General features: G+C 38.3%; 1 protein-coding gene across 4 annotated transcripts in view; it reads right to left on the bottom strand.

The window, feature by feature from the left end:
• Positions 1 to 18872, bottom strand: part of Mpp7 (MAGUK p55 scaffold protein 7) — a 259878-nt gene that overhangs the window by 227237 nt on the left and 13769 nt on the right. The gene's annotated exons all lie outside the window — the stretch shown is intronic.

Here is an 18872-nt window from a genome sequence, read left to right on the forward strand (position 1 = left end):
CTTGATGGAGTGAAGGAGGGTAAAGTCACAATATTCAAGTTGTGCTTGCACAGTTCCTGAAATAAATATTCAGAAAACGGCAATTGTTCATATATTTAAAAAAGGGGAGTTGGTATTATGGAAGGGATAAAGCCCCAAAATGTCCCTCTTAACTTTGGTCCACCACTGTCAGATCTTTAAAGTTCTACAGAGCTTCATTTTTCCACCAATGTTGGCTGTGATGAGAAAGTAAATTGGCTCATGAGCCACATACAGAAGACTCTCTGTATAAAATCATCACTGAAGTATTTCCCCTTCTCAGAACTTGGCTGTGAAGCATGATCTAAGCAGCTACAAGGAAGGGGAGGGATCCTGGAGCTGGTCCATAATCTGCAGACCAGAAAGGATGGGAGGGGAGGATGGAGAGGAGAGGCCACCTATAGCTGGAGGAGGAAGACAACCATCCCACGAATGTGGAGATGAGGACAGGACTCAGGTGAGGGGACAAGGAAGCCTGGGGTGCTTGGGAATCAGGTAGATAGGGTGGCTCACCATCAAGGAAGGCATCCTATGGAGCCAATGGCCCTGGACTCGACTCCAGGGGTAAGGCTTTCATCCCCAGAAAGGGAGACTTGAGATAGACAGGGTTGCAGGAACCAAAGGAGACACATAGAAGCACCAGGACCTGGGCTGACAGGAAACTGAAATGATTATGGTATTTGTACTTACCCCTTAGTATCTGTGGGATATTCATTCCAGGACCCAGAGGATATCAAAACCCACACATGCTCAAATCCCTTATATAAAATGGTATAGGATTTGCATAGAACCTACACACATCCTCCTCCTGTATACCCTAAATCATCTCTAGACTACTTATAATATCCAATTCGATGAAAAAAGTAAGTTAAAAGGTGTTTTCTGCATTGTTTATGGAATAATGACATGAAAAGAGTGTTCTATGCACGTTCAATGCAGATGCAACTTTTTTCCCAATGTTTTTGAGCCATGGTTGGTTGAATCCATGGATGCAGAACTCCTGGATAAAGAGGGTCCACTGTACAATGCAAGCAAGACATCTAGGGCGGGAGGATGGCGGACAATAAACCCTGCAGCATGAGGAGGCTGAGCTTTAAATTCCACCTCCCTGGTGACCACCTTGATCAATCAAGGAATTAGAGTAGAGAGAAGCAAAATGGACACCAACTCCGGCCCAGGGAGTTTTTTTAATAAAATGTTATTTCAAACTATCAAAGTACCAAGAGTCTGACTGAAGAGACCAAGCATTAATCTAAGCTGCCACCCAACAGATTGAGCAAACATATGGAAGTGGGAAGCACAGAACATGTTAAGGAAACTGTTTATTACAGTTGGGATAAAACACAAGGTAAATGTTGGAATGAAAAGTGGGAGATAAGATTAGAAGTGCCTGTGATCCCAGTGACTTGGGAGGCTGAGGAAGGAGGATTATAAATTCAAGGTGGGAGGCGCTGGGTTTGATCCTCAGCATCATATAAAAACAAAATAAACGTATTGTGTCCAACTACAACTAAAAAACAAATATATCAAAAAAAAGAATTATGACTTAGAAAATTAATTCATCAGCACCATTGCAGAAGCCAGCCAAGGGAGAATGAATTCAGAAAGAAAGCATAATCATCACACCACATGCTACTGATATTAAGAAATGTAAAATTGCTATCAGAAGGCATCCTCTCCACCAGACTGATTAAAGTGGAGGTTGTAGGGTAGGAAGATAGGTCAAGGGCAGAACCAAGGAAAGCAAAAGAAATAAGTGGTCAGAAAGGGAAAAACTTAACCAGTACCATGCACTGTAAGTGCCAAAGAAACAGATATACTCTGTGATACATACATCTCATCAAGGGAACCATGTGTAAAAGGACAGCAAGACAAATTCCCTAGGTTCCTAACAGAGGCACAGTTTTTGTTGGCATTTTTAAAGATCTGGAGACCTAAGCTATCAGATGAAAGATGCATGAAATGAAACTAGGTAAATGATAAGCAAAGGATGTTTAAAAAGAACAAAATTATGAGCTTGGGTCACATCAAAATGTCTTCATACCTAAAAGAAGAATTCACTTTGAATCCTTTTCTAATGAATGATTTCTCAGGATAAAACCTCTACAAACTATTCAGTGCTAACAATGTGTCTATTCCAATGTCCAAAAACCATGAAATACACATCATGGTGTGTATTTAACTTAATTAAGGCAATTAACAAATTTTGACAGAAAGTGTATTCTTTTAATGAAATGTAATGAGCAGAGTAAGTACAATAGGAGGGGTAAAGAATGAGTTTTTGAATTATCCAGATCTGCGTCTGAACCATATTTTTAACATTGATAAAACCGCGTCATTCCTTAAACACTTACGTAATTCCCTGCTCTGTGATCTATAAGACTCACATCTGATCTTCACAAGAGCCTTCTTAAGAAACTCAACAACTTACACAAGTCAGTAAAGACGGAGGTAGGACAGGGATCTGGACTTCAGTCTGACTTTAAAAACAAATGTTTTTACGTCCTCAAATCCTAATGTCACATGCTATTACCTCTCTTGACTCTCTGAGCTCCAGGTCCTCATAACACCTTCTTTAGAGTTTTGCCAAGAAGCAGAAAAAAGTAATACAAGGAGAAGGTGCTCAGTGAAAGCTGGTTTCCTTCTCTCTGTCCTCTATTTTTGTAAGCAACTTCTTAAAACTCATCTTTCTGTTCTATGCCTCATCTTTATTCCCAAGATGTTATACATACATTACTAAAACCATGTAACATAATCACTGGCTTGTCTACTTCCCAATGAGTAGGATAACCTGCATGGTAGCTATAGGCAGTTCTTAGCTTTAAGGACTAAAGCCTTTGCCCATCATCAGTTTTTAGTCCCTAGTTTCCATATATGTGGCATGTAGTAAGTTCTCAATAAATATTAATTCTGATTCACATGCAGCCCAAGTGTTCTATCTGTTTAGGTTGTCTGCCCTTTGAAACCTTAGTCATTAGGCCCAATAACATGATTCCAGAGGTGAATGAGTTCAGGTATCCCATATGCAATCTGTTCTGCTAGATGCATTAGTTCTGAGGTCAGCAAATTGCAACCAGTTGGCCTAGCACCTTCTTCCAGCAATAAAGCTTCACTGGAGCCCAGCCATATTCACTCATTTATGTATTATCTATGATCACCTTTGTGTTACAATAACATCATACTTGCAACAGGAGACCACAAGGCCTGCAAAGTTTGATATAATTGCTAATTTAATGTAATTTCTAATTTAATATAATTACTAATTTATAGAAAACATTTGCTAACCTCCCCATTTTTGCATCCATTTGATAAGTCATTAAACATTAAGAATATTTACTATTTACTCTGAGCCAGCCACTGCCTTTAGATGGTAGGTTTGTTGTGATGAACAACACAGGCACCACCCCTGGCCTTTACAGAGCTTACAGTCCACCAAGCAAAAAAAAAAAAGCCAAAATACAAGTACCCAAATAGATAAATAGCCAATAAATACTATTAAATGTGATCAACAGCAAAGAATAAATAGACAATACTACTTGAAAGAATAATGACTATAAGTAAAGAGGAGGCATATTTGTCTTTGGGTAAAAGAGGAAGTTTCTTTAAGAAGATGAAATTAAACTGAGACCCAAATCATTGATTCACTGGTGAGAGAAGAACAGTGGAAGGTCCTTCATGAGCTTAGACTCTGAGGAAGAAAGGGGCCTAAGATGTTCAAAGGAGGTGCAGCTAGAACACAATGAGTCTGAAGGAAACCCTGACTGAAACAAAGTGGGAAAGCAAGACAGGCTACATCACACAGCACCTTGCAAGCCATTTGCCATCTGAACTTTCACTTTTAAATTTCTAAAAAATTATGAAAGCCTCAACATAATCAGTGCATTAACCCACTGAGAAGGATAACCTGGGTGGTAGCTATCAGCAGGTGGGGTGTGGCTGGAGGAGCTGGGTCACTGGGGGTGTGCCTTTGCCCTGGAGAGTGGAGCTCTTTCTGCTTCCTCGTGCCATGTCCTGAGCCATCTTCCTCTACCACACTCTTCCACCTTGATATTCTGCCTCACCTTGGGCACAGAGCAATGGAGCCGGCTTTCTATGGACTGAGACCTCTGAAATTCTGAGCCATGAAACAAACTTTCCTCCTCCAAGATTGTTCTTGTTATGTGTTTTGGTCACAGGAGCAAAAAAAATCTGATTAAAACACTTTTATTATAAAAACAATTAATTCAGATTCACAAAATTGCTCTTCCTTCAAGAATATTCACAACAATAACAATACCAAGTCCAACTCTAATTACTCAAGAGTAAGGACTTTCTTTTTCCATAACTATCTACACTTCCTTAAACATTTTGATTACCTTTACTTATTACCCCATAGTTATGATTAACAAGATACTCAATCTCTCCAACAAATAGACTGTTGCAAAGGCAACCTTTTGTCCCTAATTTCAGACTGACACATTTTTATAACAGGTGCAAAAGTGTTGTCTAACTAACATACTCATAACTACTTTTCATAATAAAAATACAAAATCAAAGGTTTATTACACAACTGGTAAATTAAAATGAGACAGATTTGTTACAAACAAATGAAAGGTTTTTTTCAAGTAGTATTGTCTACTTGTTCTTTGCTGTTGATCACATTTAATTGCAAATCAGAATCAAGACTTTCTCAATTAAATGTGATCAACAGCAAAGAACAAGTAGACAATACCACTTGAGAGAATAATAAATAAAAATTAATAGAATTAGTTTTTAAAAAGTGTTCTAAGCACCTCACCCATGTAAACTCATTCACTCTCCATAACTTTGTAAAACTGAGACATATTTGTACATCTATTTTACAAATAAGAACATTCAGGTACTGATAGGTAAAGCAAGCTGCCAAGGTAATCCAGCCCAGGGTACTAACCACTGGGCACAGTGCCTCCTAAAAGTAATATCACTCTCACTGATTTGCATTTTGGAGTGCAATTTCACTTAATTTCCCAGGTATGTTCTTGGCAGCATGTCATGATTCCCATGAACTTAATTATCTATGGTGCCACAAGAAAACACATACTGAGAGAAGGTTAAGAACTGTGGTGGTAGAAAAAAAATAAGGTATCTAAGAAACCTAAGCACATCTGTTATTTACTTCCTTAAATACACATAGCAGTAAGATAGCAGTAATAATAGCAACAACCATTCATTGAACATATCTTATATGCTAGGTCAGTCACTTTACCTTAGTAATCTCATTGGCTATTTACAAACTATCATTAGTCCCAATTCACATATATACAAAATGAGATCTGAGAAGTCAAGAACCTTCATTCCAAAGCTCCTGTTCTGATTATTCCATATGCTATTTATGGATCAAGATAGCTTTCTCTGTATGGCTAAGTCCATGGAATCTGTGGTTATATAATACTTTATTTGTATAAAATATGTTCATCTGACTTATTTAGGACCTTCTATAAAGGCAGGTGAAGAACTTTTCTGCTGTTTAAATCCCACTGCTCTAGCCAAAGAATGGAATAATTTGATATTCAAGTTAGAAATTGCTCTTCCCTTACCAAGTAAGCTCCATGACAGCAGGTACTATACAAAGCTGGCCCAAGGCCATGTCTTCAATGCCCACAGCAATGACTGATTCTCAATAAGCTGGTAGATTTTAACTAAATTCCTTGAGTCTGGGTCTAATTTGTGTGATCCCCAACTTGTAAAACCACTTTGTCCAACGTCTTCAATCAGTACCACAAAATGAATCATTCTGTCTTTGTCCTTCTGAGCTACCATGTATATAAAATGATTGATTACACAGAGAAACTGGTTTTCAAAGTCTGAATATTTTAATACGAAATCAGTAAGTTGCATTTTAAATTACATAAAATCAGAAAACTGTATTCAAACTTGGGTTACTGTAGAGTATTCCCAATTAGATTCTTTTTTCTTTTTTTAAAATTTTTTTAAATTATTAATGTACCTTTATTTTCTTTCTTTATTTATATGCAGTGATGAGAATCAAACTCACACATGGTAGGCAAGTGCTCTAACCACTATGCCACAACCCCAGCCCCCAAACAGAGTATTCTAAAAGGACAGGTTCCCAGGATGGAAAGCGGGCTGTAGCCTGGGTATGGGTCCTCTCAACAATACTGACATGCCCAGGCCCACACTCTAGCAGGCTAAAGGTTTCCCCATCTGCAAAACTTAACAGGTGAACCAGACCTATTTCGGCTTCTCTATCCAGTGACTTTCGGTAGGATGATGCCACTGAACTTTACAGTACAGCTAAAAGGGTGACAAGCTTCAGGATGAAGAGGTATTTGAGCTAGTCCTTCAGGAACATGAGGACTTCAACACACATAAGAATGAAGTTGAGGCAAATCTCAACTGACTACACCTTTATCCTTATTTAGTTAAAAAAAAAAAAAAAAAAAAAAATCAAACATCTTCTCTAAGGCCAAATCTGTCTCATGGTTATAATCACCACACACAAAAACCCAATGGTACAGAGGCTTTAAAGGTTTAGAAACATTATTTTAAGAAAGCCAGATAGTCTGTGGATAGCAGCCACGTCTCCCCTGTAGAGCTGGGTGCAGGGGAGGCACGTGCGCGCCTACTCAGTTCTATCTATGGGGCTCTGCTCAACATGCACATCCTCCATCCTGTTTTTCTTAAATGTTCAGTAGGAAATTAAAGTAAAATATTTATGGTAAAAGATGTGTAAAAATATCAAATGATCACAAGTTAAAAATGTCTTTGGAGAACTTGCTGAATAGTTTATCAGAGACCGCCAGCTGCACAGCTTGGGCTGCAGTTGTGGAGAGGGAGTTACGAAGCTGGAGAGCTGCTTTGAAGAAACCTTTGAAATAAGTACGTGCTGCTCTGCCTCTACTGCCATTAAATGACGTCAGGATCTCTTTGTGGGACATTTGGACTGTTTGGCACAATAGAAAGCTCAACACTGTACCAATATCAGCTGAACTAGAAACAAGTAATTAAAGGAACAAGTGTATGACCTTGTTATGACCTGCAACTTGTGTATTGTCATTTTTTTAAATTAATTAAAATAGTTTGTGTGCATAATTTAAAAAGACACAAAAGAGCTCACAAACATGGTTTCCTAGCAAAAGGGATTTAAGCGAGATTTGCAATGTGCCTTACCCTCTTTGCAGATGTGCAGCCTGTTCGGAAGGAACAGAGAAACCTAAGGGAAAATTCACTTAAGATGGGCAACAGGGCTGGGGATGTGGCTCAAGTGGTAGCGTGCTCGCCTGGCTTGCGTGCGGCCCGGGTTCGATCCTCAGCACCACATACAAACAAAGATGTTGTATCCACCAAATACTAAAAAATAAATATTAAAATTCTCTCTCTCCCCCTCTCTCTGTCTCTCACTCTCTCTTTAAAAAAAAAAAAAGATGGGCAACAATCACTGGTTCTGAACCTGTTGCTCTACTTAAGAAGGAAAAAATAGTGGGTGGTGGGGCTAGGTGATCATAACACCATTAGGGGATTTCCAAGAGTTGGCCATGACAACACCAACAAAAATCACGCCAGTTAATGATTCAATAGAAGTCTGTTTGGTATGCCAATAAAACTACATAAAATAAGGACACTGTCTCTTGCTAATCTGCTTGATCCAGGAGTATATTTTAAAATAACTAGTATATTTTAAAATGCACATGAACTATTTTAATTAATTTACAAAATTGCAATAGGAGAGTTGCAGGTCATAACAAGGTCATACACTTGTTCCTGTAATTACGTTTCTAGTTCAGCTAATATTGGTACAGTGTTGAGCTTTCTATACATGCTTTATACACTCCTTCCTTTAAATACCACTCCTTTCAAACAAAGACTTTGGCAAATACTGAACAGCAGGGAGAGCACCTACTTGAGTTGCTGGATTCCTACATATGCACCTGAGGTTCTTCTGTGAAAAATGAGGCCTTTACAAGGATGCAGACGTGAATAAAAAGGCAACCTGCTGTGGCTCTGTGGAAGCTGAAGAGGGCAAGATCCTGATTCCTGTCTGAAAATTAGGCAGACTGAAGGATCTCAAGTCCTCAGTGTTGTGGTCTGTAGAGCATGACCATGAACAGCTAAGCCTGAAGACACCTGAGGTGATGCTATAGTTTGAATCTAGAATGCCTCCCCCTCCCCCCCAGCTACTGTGAGGTAGTAGAACCTTTAAGAGGTGAGATCTAGTGGGAGAATGTCAGGTCATTGGGCGGTGTGTCCTCAATTGGACCTTCAGACCTCAGGCTCTCCTCTCTTACTTCCTGGCCATCAGAGGAACAACTGGCTTCACCACATACTTCCCACCGCACTATGATACCTGGCCACAGGCCCAAAAGCAACTGAAGGCTCCAAAACTAAGAGCTTTGTCTTTATAAATTGATTATCTTAGATATTCGATAGAATAATGAAAGTTGATTAACATAGGGAAGAACAGACACACATCTTCTGCCAAACTAAAATATACCTCTAGCTGGAGTTGTGTGGTAGAGCGCTTGCCTACCATGTGTGGGGCACTGAGTTTGATTCTCAGCACCACATGTAAATGAATAAAATAAAGGTGAATCAACAACTAATAAAAATATTTTTAAATAAATAAATAAAATGTACCTCTAGATTCAAGGTTTAGACAAACATCTCTTCCCATCACACAAACCTAGAAAAATTACTTGCAAAATAAACTACAAAATGGCTATTTCAACAAGTATGTCCAATTCACAAAAATGCATTAAGCTACACACTTACATGCATACTGTCTGTTCTGTATTTTACTGCTAAAAGTTTTGTTTACATCCATAAACATAGTAAGTACATTTATTTATATACATATAAAACCAAGGTAGTATAAGATATTGATAGATCCTCAAACAATGAAGAGGTGATACTTCCATAGAATTGTTACTTACAACCATTGAAAGGCTAGAAAAATAATAGGAAATAACTTAGTTCCAGTAGCAATTGCTGATGAATAATCACCTATAGCTAAATAACTCTCGCAACTAGATTTCACCTTCTCATTAACTGAGTTTTCACAAAGATTTCCTTAGAGGGATGGGGTTATAGCTCAGTTAGTAGAGTCCTTGCCTCACATGCACAAGGCCCTAGGTTCAATCCACAGCACCACCAAAAAAAAAAAAAAAGACAAAGATTTTCTTAGATTTTAATTTTATATATGTTCTTATTTTTAATAATGTGTCAAGAGAAAAAAAAAATTTTAAAGAAAAATGTAACAAGATAACTGGGGATACAGCCCAGTGGTTTAGCAGTACAAGGCCCTAGGTTCAATCCCCAGCATCAAAAATTGAAATAAACCAGACATGGTGGCTCACACCTATAATCCCAGCTAACGCAGGAAAACTGCAAGACTGAGGCCAGCCTGAGCAACTGAGAATTTCCCTCTGAAAATAATAAATTAAAAGGCAGGAGACGTACTTCAGTGTGTGAGTCCCTGTCTTCAATCCTCAGTACCACAAAATAAAAAAAGTAAATAAATAGAGAAAGGGAAAGACGGAAGAAGGAAGAGGAAAGGAAAAAAAATATATGGATGCTGATGCTTAGAGATATCAGAATAGCTTCAATTTTGAAGTTAATGCACTTACTTATTAAATCTTCTCATTCGCTTCTACGTCCTACCAAAAAAAAATAAATTATTTCATTACAAATGAAGAGGAACAACCTAAAATGTCATTTTATATCATTAACAAAATTAGCTGATATGAACAGTTCAAAAGGAATCTGAAGTAGTCTTTAAAAAGACTAAGTCAGCAAACCTCAAATTAATTAGAAAGTCTTTCTGTGTCTTCTGGTACAATTACAAAAGAACTCTGGGGCTGGGAGTATAGCCCAGGGATAGAGCACTTGCCTAGTAAGCAGGAAACCCTAGGTTTAATCCCAGAACCAGGAAAATAAAAACAAGTACAACAGAATTCTATCTTTAAAAAAGATCATAGCCTGAGAAAAAGTACAAGCACTCAGATCAATGTATTTTGTCAACATTTCTTCAGTGTCTTCACATAGGTACAATTACAAGGTAACTGGAAACCTACATAAGCAGTCACTCAGCATATCCTCTGATGTGGCTGAGTGGAACTTCAACGCAGAAAGAAAATCCATCCTCCCTTACATTCCAGGTCACTCACTCACACATACCTTAATGCTTAAGAGATAAGCATTCAGAATCTAGAAAAGCAAAGAATTCAAAAGTATTTGTCTGTTTTAAGACAAATAACATCAAGGGGGCTATCAAAAAACGCAAACACAGTGTGGGGGTTGTAGTTCAGTGATAGAGTGTTTGCTTAGCATGCAGGATGCCCCAGGTTCAATCCCCAGCACCACAAAACAAGACAAATGCAAACAGTGGAAGAAATTCCATTTCTTTGCAGAACACAATTCTTCTTTGCCATTAACAAATAAATGTCTGGATTTGTTAGACCTCAGATTTTTATTCCTAGTCCTGAAGAAATAATAAGAACGGCATATATCTCAGAATGTTCATTAAAAGTAGTAAACTCATAGCTACCAAGGCACTCCTAAACTCGGCCCCATATTCTCCAACAATCAAAAGCAAGCATTTCATACAGTACTAATGCCATGGAAACAAAACAAATTAAGATAATATGGTTTTATAGCATTAACCCATTTTTAATGGCCTTCTAATAAATTAAAAGATTCTTTGGCTCCCAGAACCAACAAAACCAAATATACAGATTTGCAGAACAATCATACCCACCCCACCCAATGTTTAAACAGTGCCTACCCTACATCAACGGAAGTATAACATGGCTCAAATCGCATAGCACGAAGGAGTCTGCCTGGACAATCTCTTCCCCTACTCTCTGCTACTGGTAAAGAAAAATAAATGCCTTTCAAAATAAACTATCTTCAACACCATCCTCTCCTAATTTTCTCCATGCCATCAAATTCTGCATTATAAATCAGCAACCAAAAGCTATCCTCATTTGCCTTTATATTCATAGTTCATTCTGCTTTCAATTTTTATTTAGTTTACCCATAGAATCTGAGGTTCCAAGAGAGAAAGTAGATAGTATTCATCTTTGTATCTGCCCAGAACCCACATTGTGCCTTTCAAATAATAGGAATCTAATAAAACTTGATGAAATCATTCAGCCAAAATGTTTACAGTACAGACTTCAGAGGTACTGTCCAATCTGAAAATGTTGCCACTAAAGAATAACAAATCCAGCTGCAGTTGTCACCTTCAAGCTGATGACTCCAATTTTCTGTCCCCATCCCAGATCCACCAGACAACCAAGTGTAGTTTTCACTTAATGTGCACAAACCTCAAACTCAACACATTTAAAAACCATTATATCTTTTAACTACCTCCCCACAGCCGCTCCTCCCAGCATGCCCTCTGTGAACGGCATGGAACGGCATGGCCATCCACCCAGATGTCTCTATCAGAAATCATAGTCCAGGTTGAGTCTTATCTCCCTTTTACCTATTACATCCAATCAATCACCACATCCTGTCATCTTCCTGATTTTTTTTTAATTGGTCCTCTTCTCTACATCTGCATTGTCACCAACACGCTAGTCCAAGCCACCACTCTCTAACATCTAAACAATGTCTTAACCAATCTCACCATGGATCTTTAATTATCTGCCTCCAACACCCAGGTCACAGAGAAATTCGAAAAAGTAATGATTAAATTAAAAATTGTGTGTGCACAACATAAGTGTATATATGTCTGTGTGTTTGTGTATATGCAGAAACCTTGTATATCTTATGTATCACTATATTTTTTGGAGTACCGGGCACACAGTCCACAATAAATAAATATGAATGCCTGTTTGTTTGTCAAACTTTCCTGATCATACTCTCATATCCTTTTCACACCAAGCATAAACATTACCAAGTAAGAAGCTTTACTGAGTTATTATTAAATAAGCCTTAGCCATGATTAGGCTACAGATTGACTCCAAAATAGAGGGCAGACCAGAAGAGACTTGTAATTGAGATGAAGAAAGAGCTTCTACATGCAAAGTAGTAAACTAACAAGTGTCACTGCATAAGAGGAATAAAGGAATATATCACTGTAAGTTAGTGTTGCAAGAAGCAAACAAATGAAAGGGGGTGTGTGTAAGTTAGATTGTTAGAAGATGAGAAGAACATAAACAAAAAGGAGCCACTACAAGGAGGCAGGGGTGTAGCTCAGTGGTAGAATCGTGCTTAGCCTGTGCAAGGTCCTGAGTTCAATGCCCAGCACCCAAAATAAAAATAGAACAGGAGGACAGTATAAATGAAAAACTATGAAAGGACCCAAACCTGGGGTGTGTACACTTACAGGAGCACATATCACACATGTACAGGTTTGACTTGAAGGGAGGAGGGTAAAAGACCAAAGAAACTGATCTGATTACAAAACAGGTTTGTTTTTTAAATATTAAGGCTGAATGCTTCAAGAGCAGCACAATATTATGAACAATGAAATCTGGGTAAATCCATCATGCCAGCTACAGAATAGGAGGTATAGTCTCTGGTTTAAGCCTCCTACTACCATATAACTACCATTATTACTACTTCAGTTTACACAGCAGAAATTGAGTCTAAGAAGCATTTACAATCTGAAGGTCATTCAGCTGGTAAGTGGGAGAATCAGAGTTTGACTATAGCAATTTCAGAGCCCTTATAAGTACAGAGGAAGACCTCTGTGAAAATAGTGTGCTGTTAGTAATGTTTTAAAACTCCAACAGGGAACAGGGTAAACTGCAGGCTGCACATTTAGCAAAGCAACAGCAATGGTCGCCTGGTCCAGAGGTGAGCATAATTAGACCAAGAAGATAGAATGAGATTAGAAGAGATTAGTGCAAGAGAGACATTAAGGGGGAAATGCAAGCCTGAAAATAGAAAACTTGAAAGAGCCGTCAGGATTAAACTTTAAGTTTCATGAAAAGCATTGTGGTCCCATAAATGGGAATTGGGTCAAATGAAAAATGGATGTGTTGTTCCATTTTAGGACTTCTGAATGAGGTAAATATGAGATATTCACATGAAAACACCCCACAGGCAACAGGAGCAATGAGACCTAACTAGAAGATGGGGATAAACTAATATTACAGATATTCAGTTTATGTAACTTTCTCAAATTAATGGAGACATTGCTTTAATATTGAAAAAAAAAGGGCTGGGGCTGTAGCTCAGTGGTAGGGCGCTTGACTCACACATGTGGGACACTAGGTTTGATCCTCAGCACCACATAAAAACAAATAAACAAAAATATTGTGTCCATCTACAACTAAAAAAATATTTTTTTAAATATTGAAAACAAACAACTGTTACCAAAAGAAATTTTAAAAACTTTTAAAATAACAACACTTCCCGCCACAATAACAAGTTCCCAAAGTGGCCCTAGCATCAGCACTTCTGCATATGTTAATTGAGCCAAAAACTCCCTGCCACCTACTCAAGTCTCTTGCAAATCATCCCATACCCATTGCAATACCAGTGCAGCTTATTTTGGAACACAAAGTATTGAGACTGTGCGCTAGTATAAATACGGAAAGTTCAGCCAAATGTTAGATTTCAACTTACTGTCAGCGTCAATTCTTAAATTTCAAATCAATTTATGTCATGCAAACAAATTAGGATTTTTACTAAACGTTAAGGAAACAACAATGGACTTATACTAGCAACCAGGTACATTAAAAAAGACATTGCACACAACACAAAAACTAGAAGTGAAAATGTCATCTGGTCTTTTTATCAACATGACTAGATACTATCAAAGTAGACAAATTGAAAACGCAAGTAGCATGCAGTATGTCATTTATGTTAATGAACACTTAACACAGTACATGTCCTCAAATTAATGAAACACGGGAAGATGATAATCATAGGGTATAAAGCCTCAATTAAATAGAGAACCAAGTGTGATTTTTTTTTTAAGATGTTGCACAACAATGTTAAATACATCTAATTATTTCAGTTTCACTGGAGGGTGGATCTCAAATGTTCTCATCACTGAAGATGTCAATGTTTGAAATGCTAGATGAATTGGTTGGCTTCATTTTGTCATTCCACACTCTATTCAAAAATCATAACATTACTTTGTATAGCTACAGTTTGTCAACATATAATAATTTTTAATTGAAATCCATATATAGTAAAAGTACATTTAGAAAAAGATGAAAAGACATACACAAATTCCTATTAGAAACTGCTTCTGGGGAGAGAGGGAAGTTGAACGGAGAAGTGAAACAAAGTATATTTCAACTTTATCTGTGATGTTTCATTTCTTTTATTAAATAAAAATCTGAAACAAATACACCAAAATGTTAACAACTGTTAACACTAGGAGAAAGTCATCTGGTATTTCTACTGCCACTCTGTATTTCTGAAATTTTAACAAAATGGAAAAGAAAAGGGGTAATGCATATTCTCTCACTTATCTGACATATCCTGGCCAAATAACTCCAGGGTGAACAAGGTAAACCTCATTTGTTCCCCAAGCAGCCAATTTCTATTTTGGACTCCTAACATTTCTCTTGAAATAGAATGGCATAATGAGCATATCTAAATTCTTGTTTGATCTCCCAGAGTGAATTGATGGGGTGGGTTTTAACCCATAGACAAGGTTTCCAGTCGAAGCAACCAGGAAGGGCACCTGCCGAGGTGTCTCTAAGGAAGCTAAGCTAAGAGGATGAATTGAGAGGGAAGAAGCCACCAAAGATAATCTTCTAAACTCAGTGTCTTCCCCCTCATCCCAATCTTTGTCCCTAATGCCTTTACAGATCCTTCTTCAAACACCAGCCACCTGCAGAGATGTCTACCAGATAGTGGCTCCTTTTTCCTTTAAAAGATAAACCTCTGAATAAAGTCAGGTAACTCATTTGCTCACTGTAGGAATGCACGGCATGTTCTTTAAAAAAAATCCAGTTACTCAATAATCATTTATACCAGATGGACACAAGGGATATAAGAAAAAGGGCAAAACACCTACCTTCAAAGACACGTCTGTTCATTTTTATCTTCTCTCAATTTCTTAGTCAGATCCAAGAAAATTCACATAGAAACTGTGGCTACATGATCCCTAAGAATCATCAATACTAGCACATGTCCAGGTAAGGAGAACTGGAAATATGAGATGGGGGAATGAACAGGGCACCAGGTTAGATGGTCTTTACTTTTCTAACGTGCCCAAACCATAACAGGTAACCCTGACTACCACGTTCCTTCAGAATGATGGGGGATTAAAGAGAACAAGGGGGCAACCATGTTGATTCATCTTGTTTTTTTTTAACCAGCCAGGGTGATTCATTCAATTCAGTAAGTGTCAACACCTCTACAGCTAAGAAGACAAAAATAAATACCAAGGGAACATTATTGTACACCTACTGGATATGCATCTTTCCGAGGAACAATAAGATAATAAGATAGTAATGTAGTGATGATGGAGTTTGAATTTCAAGAAGCAGAATTCCTTTCATCAGGACTAAGGCAACAGGACACTGGTACAATTTCTAGTTCTCTTGACTCTGAATTCATATTAGCAATAGTGTAATGAAGTTTCATTCAGGCTCTAGATTCCCAAGGGCAGACAAAGGCCTATCCTGGAGGAGGGTGTGACTGCCAAGGCCCTGATCAACTCAGACCTGGGAAAAGCTCAGACCAGCTGGAGATGAGATGTGACCTCCACAGAACAGGGCAAAATAGTCCCATGAGAGACAAATGAGCACGTGGCCAGTGAAGTGATCCAGGGTGCCAATTTAGACAACAAGGGAAAGAGAACAGATGACTTGGAACACATTCCTAACTCTGACTAGAGCAGAGGCTATAAGAAAAAGTGTCATGGAAAATAACCATACAGAGGTCCAGTATGACAGGCTTTGAAAGTCAGACAGCAATTTAGTCAGTATGACAGATCCAAAGAATCATGGACCATTTCTAAAAAGGAAGACTGATGCACAGAGTCAAGCAGAAACATGAAGGTCAGCAAGCAGCTTGTGCCTGCAACCTAGACAAAAAGTGACAAGTATCTAAGATGGTGACAGCAGCAGGCACTATGGAAAGGAACTGACAGTAACACCTGGTCATTGACAGGACAGCAGAGATGGAAAAAGGACAGCTTTTTAGGGTGTTTAACATGAATACTGTTAATTAGTAATGAATAGCAACTATCATTTACTGAGCATTGGTTTCTATTATACTTCATAGGTGTTTTCAAATTTATTTATCAGGACCGTCATTGTGTTAGGTATGCTCCTTGGCCTGTTTCAGATAAGAAAACTGAAGCTAAGCAAGATTAAAATACTCCCTGTTATGGTCTGAATTCAGAATGTCCCCCAAAGGCCCATGTGTTAGGCTTGATCCTCAGCTTAGCACTACTGGGTGATGATGAAAATTTTAAAAGGTGGGGCCTACTGGGAGGGCATCAGGAGCATGTCCTTGAAGAGCATATAGAACCCCATCCCTTCATTTTATTCTTTTTGATTCCCAAACCTGTGGTGAACTGCTGTTCTACCATATGCTCGCACCGTCATATGCTACCTTATGTAGGCAAAAGAAACAGGATCAACCAATCATGTAACTAGAATCTCCAAAACTGTGAGCTACAATGAACCTTTTTATTTATAAGTTTATTTTCTCAGATATCCATTATACTAACAAAAAGCTAACTAACACATTCGCCTAACTCCATAAGATCAGCAGTGACCAGAGCTGGAATTAGGTTAAACTAACCCTCAAGGAGTCATTTTATAGTTCACACTCTTCAACTTTAGGATATGTGGCCTTAAGGTTTTTCAGTTGGGTGAGCATGGCAGTGGAGATAGTTTAAACAAGAAAGAGAGTTGTGGGAACAGACATTCCAGGACAATAGTGATTATATGCAGGGTCATTGTTAAGAACAGCAATGGGCTAGAGTTGTAGCTCAGTGGTAGAGCACTTGCCTAGCATGTGGGAGGCACAAGGCTCAAACCTCTGCACCACATAAAATAAATAAATAAAATAAAAGTATAGTGTCCATCTGCAACTAAAAATGTTAAAGAAGAATAGCAACTCTTCTTTCTCCTCACAATGAAGCTTTTGGCCTGGAGGAAGCAAAGTCTTGCTCAAGAACATACTGTTGATGAACATCAGGACGTGTACAGATAGTTCCTGTGAGGTCCACTGAAGTGTCCTTGGCCTTATAGCTGCATGCCTCATTGAGAACCAAGGGGCCAAACAAAGGCATACCACATAACACCTTCCATGGTGTTTCTGCACCCCTGGCTAATCAATTAGGGACCTGAGTCTAGTGTACAGTGCATGTGGGTACAACCTCTTCTACCAGTCCGTATACCTCTTAAAAATGCTACAGCTGATTTTAGAGGGATGAGCATTTCAGATGAAACCTGCCAACTCTGGGACATTCAAATATCCAGGAAATATCCATTGAGCAACTACAAATTTGGGAGAGCAAATTACCAGGTACATGTGTTGAACTGGAGCTCACTGAAACCACAGTTTAGGCATTTATAAGGAAATAACTAAAGTCAAAACAATAAGTAAAGGTTAAACAGAGGCAGGGATTGAAAAGTGGGTCAAGGACTAGGATACTCCCAGAATTAAGGGACAGGAATATGAAGAAAACCAGTAGAAGAACTGAGTTCCCTGGTAGGTAGTCATCAAATCTATTCCTTTACACTGCTCAAATCTCCATCATATCCATTCCCAGTCCAACACCCCTTACGCCTCAGCTCAACCCCTCACTATTGTCTCTCTGTACTATGTCAGAGACCCCCTTCCAGTCTGACCTCACTATACCAACAGAGTGAATTATTTGCAATCCCCATTTGACCATGATCAATCCTGTATAGACTGTACCTCAAACTGAAACATACTGTGTGGTTCAAGGGGAGTCATAGAAAATAACACATTTTTTCCACACATTGGAAAGTCATTTTTAATCTATTAGATCAAACATAAAATTTCAGAATAATTTCATGCTAGCAGCCAGCTACTGTTTGATGTGCGCCCAGCCTTGCGCAAATTTCTGTCATTAAGTTGTACACTCTGGTGAAAAAAAAATTAGAGCACTGGTCAAAATAGGTGAGATGTGTGTTTGTCCAGATGGAGGCAAGGAACCAAGGAAGGAAAGATTAAGATGGATAAACTAGAGGAAAATTCCACCAGAATTCATATCATGTAGTTCTCCCACATTCTAGTCTTTCATGTGCTGGAGAATGGGGAACCTGGTTTAAATCCTGGCTTTACTACTATCTGGTTATAGAGCTCAAGGGTAAATTGTTTCATTTCTTCATGACCCAGGATTTCATTTGTAAAATGAAAATGATGATACTCAAAGAGCTGCTGTAAAATTTACACAAATATCTAGGGTGAGATTGGGACCAATAAAGAGCAGCTATTATCTATGAATTCTAAGCTAGTTCCAATCTGTTAAAGCACTCCATAACTTTGTTAAGTTCAAACTTACTGGACAGCAAAATGTCTATTTCGATAAGCAGTCTTGCCATATGGTTCACAGTCTGTTCTGAGGGATACTTTAAGGCCACTGTGCAAAATTAAGAGTAGACTTAACTACTTGGTTTTAGATCCATCTGGAGATAAAATGTGTGGAGAACAGTAGAAGTCAAATCAAAATCACTGTAGGTATCATTTGTAAAGTATAAAGCACTGAACTGATAACATTTTAACAGATCCTGGTGAATTAATAGCATGCACATCTATACTAATGCTTTGTATATTCTGAAATACACAGGAGACGAAGAGGATAGGAAAAACTAGTGTCACCAAGAATCCTCCTACTGCTGACCATGGACAGCAGGGAACAGGTTCCCAGGTGGGGTCTGCAAACATTCACAGACACTCCTAGAGTCTTTTCTTGTCTA

This window comes from Urocitellus parryii, chromosome 9 (genome assembly GCF_045843805.1).
Source record: "Urocitellus parryii isolate mUroPar1 chromosome 9, mUroPar1.hap1, whole genome shotgun sequence".
Taxonomy (NCBI): Eukaryota; Metazoa; Chordata; class Mammalia; order Rodentia; family Sciuridae; genus Urocitellus; species Urocitellus parryii.